The 12155-nt window shown below is 42.1% G+C and overlaps 1 protein-coding gene across 3 annotated transcripts in view; it reads right to left on the reverse strand.

The window, feature by feature from the left end:
* The window catches only part of IL6ST (interleukin 6 cytokine family signal transducer), a 61792-nt gene extending 58626 nt beyond the window's left edge, over positions 1-3166 (reverse strand). For all 3 annotated transcript variants that reach the window (XM_070357495.1, XM_070357493.1, XM_070357494.1), the window contains exon 1: positions 2932-3166. The gene's annotated coding sequence lies outside the window, so the exon portion shown is untranslated. The remainder of the gene's footprint in view (positions 1-2931) is intronic.
* Positions 3167-12155: the final 8989 nt, after the last annotated feature.

The following is a 12155-nucleotide window of genomic DNA, read 5'->3' on the forward strand; positions in this document are numbered from 1 at the left end:
GAAGAAAAGCCATGACAAACCTCAGCAGTGTATTAAAAAGCAAAGACTTCACTTTGTTAACAAAGGTCCATCTAGTCAAAGCCATGGTTTTTCCAGAAGTCATATATGGATGTGAGAGTTGGACCATAAAGAAGGCTGAGCACTGAAGAATTGATCCTTTCAAACTGTGGTGTTGGAGAAGTCTCTTGAGAGTCTCTTGGACAGTAAGGAGATTAAACCAGTCCATCCTAAAGGAAATTAACCCTTAATATTCATTGGAAGGACTGATGCTAAAGCAGAAGCTCCAATACTTAGGCCACCTGATGTGAAGAGCTGACTCACTGGAAAAGACCCTGCTGCTAGGAAAGATTGAAGGCAAGAGGAGAAAGAGGTGACAGGGGATGAGATGGTTGGATGGCATCATTGACTCAATGGATATGAGTTTGAGCAAACTCTAGAAGATAGTGAAGGACAGGGAAGCCTGGCTTGCTGCAGTTCACGAGTCTGCAAAGAGTCGGAACCGACTTAGCGAATGAACAACCACCACTTAATAGCCCTGTGGCACCGGGTGAGTTAATTAAGCTCTCTATGCCTTGGCTTCTTTCTTTATTAAAGGGAAATAATAAGATCTACTTTAGAAGGTTATGAAGATTAAATGAATTAATATAAGCAAAGTGTTCAAAACAGTGACTGACACAAAATAAGGATTACACACACATTGTACTACTATGATTACTATACCTTGATTATTTTTGACCCTTTCTACATTGACCCCTCTTTGGAATGGGCTCCTTTCATTTTTCCCTTTATCTAAATCTTACCTAGGTTTCACCCACTCCAGTATCCTTGTCTGGAAAATCCCTTGGACAAGAGCCTGGCAAACTACAGTTCACGGGGTCGAAAGAGTTGGACTTAGCAACTAAACCACCACCCACCCAGGTTTCAAGGTTGATGACCTCTGGTAAATCCTTTGATCATTTCAACCCATAAATGATTACTTCCTAATCTGGATATTTATAGCATCTTCTGTATCACTCTGCATTTAATTAAAACTACCTTGCATCCTTGTTGTTTTTCACAAAATGTCTACCCAATTGCTGTAAACTCTTTGAAGGTCCTAAAGACAATTCATGCACCTTTCTGAGTTCCTACAGTAACTAAGTGCTTAGTACTTGTTATGCAAAATAATAAAGCTCAGTAGAAACTTCAACTCTGATCAAAATGTCTTTGCAATCAAAGAAATGGAGAAGACTGGGAGAACATTCCATGCTTCTCTAAGAGCCAAACTGCAAATGTATTAGCGCCAGGGAATTCTGACTCCCATTAAAATAAGCTGCTCTCAAATAGCTTCTGGGAGGAAAAAAACCCTCCCTGCAGAGGAATTTTGGGGAGTTCTTCCCAAACCAAATTGTAGCAGTGGACCCTCCACGAGAAACGTGTTAGTATGACAAAATGACTGATTGCGAGTGCAGGATTTGGAATTACAGATCTAGGTTTCAAAGGGACACTGAGCTTTAGTTTCCTTCTTTATAAAGTGTGTGTACTGTAACATCAATTTCACGGGTATAAGACAATCGACATCCACCCTAACATTTAACTGAAATGTAAATTCCCTTGGAAAAATTTTAAATAAATTGAAAACATGGTAATTCATAAATAACTGAACACATTTTTCAGTACATAAGAAAATGTATTAAATTAGCCATGTATATTTTAAATTACCTATGAGAAAATTAAACATGTAGAGTCAATAACACAGAATTGGGATGAAGGAAAAATTCTACCACAAAATTCATCTTTTATGACACTTTCTCCATCCAGTAATTTTTTCTTCCACTTGTGATTAAAAACAAGTATTCAAAATTGTCCCCAAAGAGAAATATTTGGAAAGCACAATTTAACCTAATAGCAAGTTGGTTCTATAATTGTAGTATTCCAGTTTACAGTTCAAAAATACTTCAAATAGGAATTAACATGAATTTAAGAAATTATGATAATGGTGAATAGCTCATATGATGATCTGAGTCAGTAATTTCAAATTAAGAGTTGTTCCAACTTGAAGCTGGCAGTCACACAGTCTAAAGGGTTTGTTTACAGTACTGACTAAACCAAACACTCCAATCTTTCAGAATTTCATCCTGGCATCCTAACAATTATTTTAAAGCAGTATAATCGCCGAAATGCCCAATACTACACAAATTAAACCGAAATGGGAAGAAGAAAAGAACAAAAGTGGCAGGTCTTATCTTTAAGCTGAGATTTTGTTCTTTTTCAGTTCGAAAAAATACTGAAAAACAGAACTCTGCTGCTTGGAATGATCTTTAAACTTGGGGGAGGGGTGATAGAATTTTTTTTAAATCCGGCGCCTTTAGGATACAGTGATATGTGGGGTTCATTAGGGCCTGGCTCTGTAAGCAATCAAAAGATGAAAAGAGGCATTAGTGAGGAATTTTAGTACACGGTGTAACTTTCAGCAATGTTGAGGCGTTACAATGATGAAAAGGAAATTAATCTCCGAGATGAAAATGAAGGGTCAAGTGCGGGGCTAATGGAATTTAAGGGAGACAGAAGAGGAACCGAGGGAAACCGGGGACTTGGTAGCCAAAAGGGGTAGAGTCAAGAAAGGCGTTGGAAACTAGAGGCTTAAGAAGGGGTGTGTGTGTGTGTGTGTGTGTGTGTGTGTGTGTGTTTGTGTGTAAGTGAGGCTTTTTTTAGCGTTGGGAAATCTAGGTGATAAACTTGTGGAGATCAAATTCGGAGATGTGGGAACAGGGAGAGAAAGGAATGTGGGGATTTCCAGGCTGGGGTAACAAGAAGTTTGGGGCGCGCGCTGTCGGGGCGCCCCTCTCCCGGAGAAGTATGGCCCCCTCAAGTCCCCCGACCCGGCCGCCCCCACGCAGCCCTCACCCTCCGGCTACACGGCCCTTCAACCCGGCCAAGGCCCCTCCTCACCTCAGGCCGCGGTGACTCGCTCCTCCGCGTCTCCACAGAACACGTCCCACTCGGCGCCTGGCCCGGCCGAGTCCGTCGGCCAGCAGCCGCGGCCCCAAGCTCAGATGCGCCCGGGCCTTCCCCGCGCGGCTCCGCGGGCCTGTCGGCTCCTTGCCCCAGCTCCAGCTAGCTCCCCAGACCTTCCAGCAGACGCGGCACGCGTCCCTCCTCCCGCTGCGGGGCAAGGCGCCCCCTGACCCCGCCCCGCGGCGCCCCGTAACGCCCCGCCCCCGGACTTGGTCCTGGACTCTGTAAGCTGATTGGCCTCTGTGATACCCGGCGCGCTACGGCATTGGCTCAGCTGTAGCCCGAAGGCGAGGAGGCGGTACTCCGAGTGGCTGCTATTCCCGTAACGCGGTTCCTGGCGTCCCGGATTCCGGTGGCTGCGCCCGCGTCGCCTCTCCCAGACTAGATCGAAGGGTTCCCCCACCTCCCCTCTGCGGGCGGAAGGAGCGGAATGTTCCATTTTTCCGTGGAATAACGGGGTCGTGAACTAAAGCTCGGGTGCTACCCGCGCCGTCCGTCCTCACTTCTTGCCGCGGCTCTTTTGGCCTGCGTTCAGTGCCTTCCCCAGGGACCTCGGAGCCGCAAGGGACCGCCGGCTGTCCTTGGGGACTGGGGAAGCGTGGGAGTTCCTCAGGGAACGTGAAGGGCTCAGTGACAATAATTCCATGTGAGGTTACCGCAGATTGTGGCGGCTTCGGTCCAAGTCTTACATAAAAGAACCTTGCCATGATATATATTTTTAAGTTAATAAATATGTTTGGGTGTGATCGATCAGAGAACCTCAGAGTTGGTGACACGCTAAAAAACTAGTTTTTCTTGCAATTTGTACCTCCCAATCTGTGACAAAAATACCAAATAAAAACAAATTTCATTACAGCCTTTCTCTTTCACACTAGTGGTCTGGAAAATGAACCTTTAGGCTCACTTTGATATATATTTTTTCAAAGTAAGATGAGAAGCTTAAAATATAAATGGTGTGTGTGTGTATCAAGAAACACACCCAAGGCCAGCGCCTTTTGTGAAAGAATGGCAGGCTATTGGAGGGCAATAATGATTTAATAGACTTGAACAAATTATACCCATAAATTAACAATTGTAACGTTCTTCATTATATTGAGGATTCAGATACAGTAAAACACAAAGCAAATTATGATCTCCTAGTTGATCAGATAATTTTTAAAACACAGGAAAGTGGGCCTGTTTTGTGTCTAGCTAAGGGAGTGAGTCTCAGGCCAGCTCAGGGGTTGTGCTGCAGAAGAGACAAAGCTCCATTGTGTGTTTGGTTCTTGCTGCTTCCTGTCGTCCTATATCTAACCTCCAGAGAGTGACTGGATTGCATTCTAGTTCAGCCTTTTATGGGTGTATTTATTTTAAAACAAACTTATAAAATGTTAAATGAGGGGGGATAAATTAGGAGTTTTATATGCACACTGCTATATATAAATCAGATAACCAAGGACCTACTGTATAGCACAGGGAACTACAGTCAATATCAACAACCTCAGATATGCAGATGATACCACCCTGAAGGCAGAAAGTTAAGAGGAACTAAAGAGTCTCTTGATGAAAGTGAAAGAGGAGAGTGAAAAAAGCTGGCTTAAAACTCAACATTCAAAAACTAAGATCATGAAAAAAAAAAACACTAAAATCATGGCACCCTGTTTCATCACTCCATGGCAAATAAATGGGGAAAAAGTGGAAACAGTGACAGATTTTATTTTCTTGGGGTCCAAAATCACTGTAGATGGTGACTGCAGCCATGAAATTAAAAGACACTTGCTCCTTGGAAGAAAAGCTATGACCAACCTAGACAACATATTAAAAAGCAGAGACATTACTTTGCCAACAAAGGTCCGTCTAGTCAAAGCTATGTTTTTTCCAGTACTCATGTATGGATGTAAGAGGTGGACTATAAAGAAGGCTGAGCGCCAAACTGATGCTGTCAAACTGTGGTGCTGGAGAAGACTCTTCAGAGTCCCTTGGACTGCAAGGAGATCAAACCAGTCAATTCAAAAGGAAATCAGTCCTGAATATTCATTGGAAGGGCTGAAGCTGAAGCTCCGATACTTTGACCACATGATTCGAAGAGCCAACTCATTGGAAAAGACTTTCATGCTGGGAAAGATTGAGGGCAAGAGAAGAGCGGGCGACAGAGGATGAGATGGTTGGATGGCATTACTGACTCAACAGACATGAGTTTGAGCAAACTCAGGGAGATAGTGGAGGACAGGAAAGCCTGGTGTGCTTCTGACCATGGGGTTTCAAAGAGTTGGACACAAGTTAGTGACTGAACACCAACAATAAGGGAAAATAATCTGAAAAAAATAGTATATGTAACTGAATCACTTTGCTATACTCTTGAATCTAACACAACATTGTAAATAAAGTATTATTCAATTAAAAAATTAAAATTAAAAAAAATATTTGGGGCTTAATGGCAACCCACTCCAGTACTCTTGCCTGGAAAATCCCATGGACCAAGGAGCCTGATAGGCTGCCGTCCATGGGGTCTCGAAGAGTTGGACACAACTGAGCGACTTCACTTTCACTTTCCACTTTCATGCATTGGAGAAGGAAATGGCAACCCACTTCAGTGTTCTTTCCTGGAGAATCCCAGGGATGGGGAAGCCTGGTGGGCTGCTGTCCATGGAGTTGCACAGAGTCAGACACGACTGAAGCGACTTAGCAGCAGCAGCACCAGCTGGTGGGTCAGTGGTAAAGAATTCGCCTGCCAATGCAGGAGATACAGGTTTGATCCCTAATCTGGGATCATCCCACGTACTGCAGAGCAACTGAGTCCGTGTGCCACAACTGTTGAGCCTGTGCTCTAGAGCTGGGGAGCCACAATTACTGAGCTCATGTGCTGCAACTAAACTTAAAAATTTCATTTAGATCTAATGGACATTTATTTAGGGGCAATATATACCAGTTAAGTGTATTTTCTGTTTTCAAATTGCATGGGTTTGAATACTGGTGCTACTACCTTCCATGCCTATGAACTTGGGCAGATCTTCTCAGATTCTTCAATCAAATGAGAAGAAAACAGTACTGTCAACTTTAAAAAAGTGTAAAATGTGAGAGTTGCAAGTTAAGTTTAATTTGGGGCAAAATGAAGACAATTGCGCCGGAGAAGGCAATGGCAACCCACTCCAGTACTCTTGCCTGGAAAATCCCATGGATGGAGGAACCTGGTGGGCTGCCGTTTATAGGGTCACACAGAGTCGGACACGACTCTGCAGCAGCAGAAGACAATAGCGCAGGAGACAGCACCTCAGATACCTCCGAGAAACTGCTTCAAAGAGGTAGGGGAAAGATCCATATATCCGGGATTTTGGTGAAAGGGGAGTATGTGCACTAAAGCACTTTATTTTTTTTTATTTTTTTGTAGGTTTCTGCTAGTCACAAGGAGCAGTCATCACCAGGAAGGATTTTAGTGCTTTTCTAGATATGAAGAGATACAAGAATTGGGCTCTTGAAATCAGCTCCTGAAAATACCTAACCATCTGAAGACCTGTCCTGCCAGTTTTTCCCAGAGCACAGAATGCCTCATTTCTGCTCTGACCTCCTGAACTCCTTTCAGGAGGCGTTGAAAATCAGCAGCTGCAGCCGTAAATGATTTAATCTGTGTAGAGATAGATGGCAAATGCCAATTTGTAGTTGACAGTACCAACCTAACAGAATTGCTACCAAGGTTAAATGAACTAAAATACATGAAATGTTTGGCACATAGTAGATGCTCAATAAACATCTGCTGTTATCTTTCTTGAATGTCTACTATGAAAGTGCTTCCTCAACCTTTTTGTTTGTATTGCAGTGAATACTGAAAATGACAGTACTTCTCTGGCATAGAAGTAGATAGAGGGAATCAATATCTCACAGCACACTAGCCTGTATTGTACACTAGGCAGGAAAGCAAAGAGCTGAGTTAGTTCTTTTGTGGATATCTTTATATTGGCTAACACTAACCCATAAAAAAACTCACATTTTGTGGGGGAATGGTTAATTTGTGCGCTTCACTCCATGGTGTCTGACTCTGCAACCCCACAGACTATAGCCCACCAGGCTCTTCTGTCCATGGAGTTTTCCAGGCAAGAATACTGGAGTGGGTTGCCATTTCCTCCTCTGGGGGATCTTCCTGACCCAGGGGTCAAACCGCATCTCCTGCATTGCAGTAGAATTCTTTACTGCCAAGCCATCGTGGAAGCCCTGGGAATGGTTAAAGTCCTTGGCTAAAACAATAAATCAATATTGGAGATAGATTTTTCAGCACAGCAAGAGCTCATCTCCCCTGGGCTGGAATGACATGACTTTGCAAAACCTCTGTAAGGTACTGGTCCTGAAACAACCACTTTCAGGATAAGGATTTGTCATTAGAATGCCCTGTAAAATGCAAAGAAAAGTGGGAAAAAGTGATATAACAATTGAGAACTTTCCATTTGTGCTTTGAGACTTATTCAGGATTTTAGATATATCAGAAGCAGAAGGGGAACCTGTACAGTGAGAGGACAACACGAGAACTTGGAGGCTACTTGAGAGTAAATGAACAAAACTAATGGATAATGCTACAGAACAAACAAAGGTGATAAATTTCAAAGACCAACTGCCTGCCTTGCTATTTGCATAAATCTGGCCCTGCCCAGGTTGGCCATCCACTTCCCTGCCTGTGCCCAACTGTGTTTCTGAAACTCTGTGTCAGCCTTGAACTATCCCCAAGTCCTTCATCGACCCAACGATTTCAGCATCCACGAAAATGACTCATTAGCACCCTGACCTCACAATTTCTCATCTTTCTTTTTTTTCAGTCATCTTCAACTTCACTCTATATCAGGAACCCACACATGTAGCCACACCTTGAGGCCAGTCATCAGATGAAAGTACACTACCTGCAAAATTTTGGATTGTGAGTTTCCCTCTCTACCCACAGCCACCCACCTTCTGCCTCTCTTACTTACTCCCACTGAGTCTGTCATTTGTCCTTAGTGTGACCTCCAATTTTTTTTCTCATAGTTAATCAGTTACTTCCCACCTTCTCTTATCCTCCTAAACTCTGAGAACCCTTTTATCAACCATTTTAGTTGCACTCTCACTAGTATCTTTAATTCCCTTGACCTTCAGCCATGGCACCTTTTCAGTGTTATAGCCTAGTTCCCTGAACTGGCAGCTCTATCCCAACACTACTGCAGAGCCTTGTTTCATTATTCCCTGGAAAAACCAGGACTATCATTTTTGAGTATCTTTTGCCTGTCTTCTGAATGCCCAAGAAGAACAATCTTATTCTTTTAAAAGTTTCCCCCCTTCTAAGTTTTTGGTCTTGCTTTTACTAGGTTCAGTCCCCTCAGTTCAGTTCAGTCACTCAGTCGTGTCTGACTCTTTGCGACCCCATGAATTGCAGCACACAAGGCCTCCCTGTCTATCACCAACTCCCAGAGTTCACCTAGACTCACGTCCATCGAGTTGGTGATGCCATCCAGCCATCTCATCCTCTGTTGTCCCTTTCTTCTCCTGCCCTCAATCCCTCCCAGCATCAGGGTCTTTTCCAATGAATCAACTCTTTGCAAGAGGTGGCCCAAGTATTGGAGCTTCAGCATCAGTGCTTCCAGTGAACACCCAGGACTGATCTCCTTTAGGATAGACTGGTTGGACCTCTTTGCAGTCCAAGAGACTCTCAAGAGTCTTCTCCAACACCACAGTTCAGAAGCATCAATTCTTCAGCGCTCAGCTTTCTTCACAGTCCAACTCTCACATCCATACATGAACACAGGAAAAACCATAGCCTTGACTAGACGGACCTTTGTTGGCAAAGTAATGTCTCTGCTTTTGAATATGCAATCTAGGTTGGTCATAACTTTTCTTCCAAGGAGTCTTTTAATTTCTTTTAATTCCAAGCGTCTTTTAATTTCATGGCTGCAATCACCATCTGCAGTGATTTTGGAGCCCCCCAAAATAAAGTCTGACACTGTTTCCACTGTTTCCCCATCTATTTCCCATGAAGTGATGGGACTGGATGCCATGATCTTTGTTTTCTGAATGTTGAGCTTTAAGCCAACTTTTTCACTCTCCTCTTTCACTTTCATCAAGAAGCTCTTTAGTTCCTCTTCACTTTCTGCCATAAGGGTGGTGTCATCTGCATATCTGAGGTTATTGATATTTCTCCCAGCAATCTTGATTCCAGCTTGTGCTTCTTCCAGCCCAGCGTTTCTCATGATGTATTCTGCATATAAGTTAAATAAGCAGGGTGACAATATACAGCCTTGAAGTACTCCTTTTCCTATTTGGAACCAGTCTGTTGTTCCATGTCCAGTTCTAACTGTTGCTTCCTGACCTGCATATAGGTTTCTCAAGAGGCAGGTCAAGTGGTCTGGTATTCCCATCTCTTTCAGAACAGTTTATTGTGATCTACACAGTCAAAGGCTTTGGCATAGTCAATAAAGCAGAAATATATGTTTTTCTGGAACTCTCTTGCTTTTTCAATGATCCAGTAGATGTTGGCAATTTGATCTCTGGTTCCTCTGCCTTTTCTTTTCTTCCTTTTTTTTCTTAATTTTATTTTTTAACTTTACAGTATTGTATTGGTTTTGCCATATATCAAAATGAATCCACCACAGGTATACACATTGCCTTTTCTAAAACCAGCTTGAACATCTGGAAGTTCACGGTTCATGTATTGCTGAAGCCTGGCTTGGAGAATTTTGAGCTTTACTTTACTAGCGTGTGAGATGAGTGCAATTGTGCGGTAGTTTGAGCATTCTTTGGCATTGCCTTTCTTTGGGATTGGAATGAAAACTGACCTTTTCCAGTCCTGTGGCCACTGCTGAGTTTCCAAATTTGCTGGCATACTGAGTGCAGCACTTTCACAGCATCATCTTCCAGGATTTGAAATATTCAACTGGAATTCCATCACCCCCACTAGCTTTGTTCATAGTTTTATATTTTTCATTATTAGCATAAAATACCTTGGAAAATTAAAAAATTAAACATCAGCTCAAAGAACTGGAGACAGTATTGCTGTATGTGTTAAAATCTTTGGAACCTAATAGCATCTAATTCACTGAAAAGAATTAAAAGTAATTAATTCAATATATGTTTCAAAATGAAGCTATTTAAGGCACATTGTAATCCACTTAATAAAAGAAGTTTGTAATGAAATATGAACTTAAATCAAGTTTAGGTAAATTTCTAAGCTAGAAAACAGGAAAAATTCATTTTATGGCAATAAAAGTTAGCAACATTACATCTCCATTTCAAAAATGCTACTGAATACAAAGCTACTGTAATGAAAACAGCATGATATTGGCATAAAAACAGACATATGGATCACTGGAACAGAATAGAGAGCCCAGAAATAAACCCACACACCTACAGTCAATTAATCTTTGGCAAAAGAGGCCAGAATATATTAATACAATGAAGATGAGACTGTCTCTTCAGCAAGTGGTGCTGGGAAAGTCTGGGCTTCTCTAGTGGCTCAGACAGTAAAGTTGAACAGCTACATGTAAATCAATGAAGTTAGAACATCCTCACACCGTACACAAAGATTGACTCAAAATCGCTTAAACACTTAAAATATTACTTAAGGATAATATATATTCAGAAATATGAGCATACTATGAGTACAGTTTGAAAAATGTTCACAAACTGAACACAGCCACATAACTTGCATCTAGATCAAGAACCAGAACATGACCAGAACCTCAAAAAGCCCCTCCTCCTCCCTTCTAGTTACTGGAAGGCCACTCATATTATTGGTGACCATATTCAGACTTGTAATACCAGAGTTTTATGACTGTCATTTTAAAATTGAGATGTTAGCAGAAACGTCTTAATGTTATTTCTTATTTGATTTCATTTTAATGAATAACTATAGTAAAGCAAGAGAGTTTGAAATGAAATAAGTACTACTCTGTCGAAGGTCAAACAACACAAATTGAAGCAGAGGGAGTCTAGCTTCTTGTAACTCTGGACTTCTGGGAAACCCTGTCAAATGGCCCTGCGCTGGTTAATAATGTTGTATTACCTTTTTCACAGGGAGCTTGGCTCCAGAGAAGGGAAGGCTAATGCAGGAATGAGCAGCAGTTAGGTTCATATGGTTCCTAGGCACAAATATAGGATAAAGAAGTCAGGTATTGGGACCATAGCTTTGGGATGGCCCAGACTGCTTTTGGAACACCATCCTGAGGAGTTGGAGCAGATTTTCTTTTTGCTTACTCTGACAACTCCTACAGAAGAAAAGGCTCTCCTATGTTGGCCCTTGTTTGAAGGAATCCTCCTCAGGTACAAAATACATTCCTTAGCTCCAAGTCTGATTCTTATACTAAAACCAGATAGGTGAGAAAGTACCAACATGAATGTTTAAAAATATGTGCTTTGTGGGCTTGTATGGGTCAGAATTCCCAGCCCCTTGGTTAGGATTTGGGTAAAGATATGATACTAATTGCATTAAATGGTGGCTTAGGCAAATGCACGTCTGTTTCCTCAAGGGAAGATGGCAGTGCCTGATGAAAAGGCAAAAATTAAGTAACACTACTTTCTGAGATAACTGGAATGTTCTGAAAACTGTCCATCCTGATTTTTCTTTAGAATTTTAGGGGTTGATCATTTTCCATGATCAACAAATAACAAATGGAATTCTGTTTCAGTGTCCAATTACACTGGAGAGAAAGCTAATCTACCTCATATTTAATTTTATGAGAATCATAATGTTGCTATAAGCAGCATGGTAAGCAGACTCGTAGGGTGAACTCTCTGACCCCCTGCTTCCCAGTGCTCTTGGTGTGATTTTCTTCCCAGAAGTTTAAAGGGATATGTGTGACTATGTTGCATAGATTTTAGTGCCGTCTTACTAGTCTCTTCATTATGGCTTTGAAAAATCAAATTTCCATGTCATGGCCTCTATATTACTTGAGATTATAGTGCTCATCTTGTGAAGAGACTCTTTATTTCTCCCTTGCCAGCTTTGATGAACAAGCTACCACATAGATAGATCCGTGTGTCAAGGAACAGAGGGTGGCTTCTGGCCAAATGCTAGTACAAAACTGAAGCCTTCAGTCTTACAACCTCAAGGAACTGAGTTCTGCCAACAAAAGCAGATCTTGCCCCAGTCAAATCCCAAATGAGACAGCATCCCCAGCCAACAACTTGATCACTGCCTTTGGAGACCCAAGGGAAAGAATCCAGTCAAG

The sequence above is a fragment of the Bos mutus genome, chromosome 20 (genome assembly GCF_027580195.1).
Source record: "Bos mutus isolate GX-2022 chromosome 20, NWIPB_WYAK_1.1, whole genome shotgun sequence".
In the NCBI taxonomy this organism is placed as follows: domain Eukaryota; kingdom Metazoa; phylum Chordata; class Mammalia; order Artiodactyla; family Bovidae; genus Bos; species Bos mutus.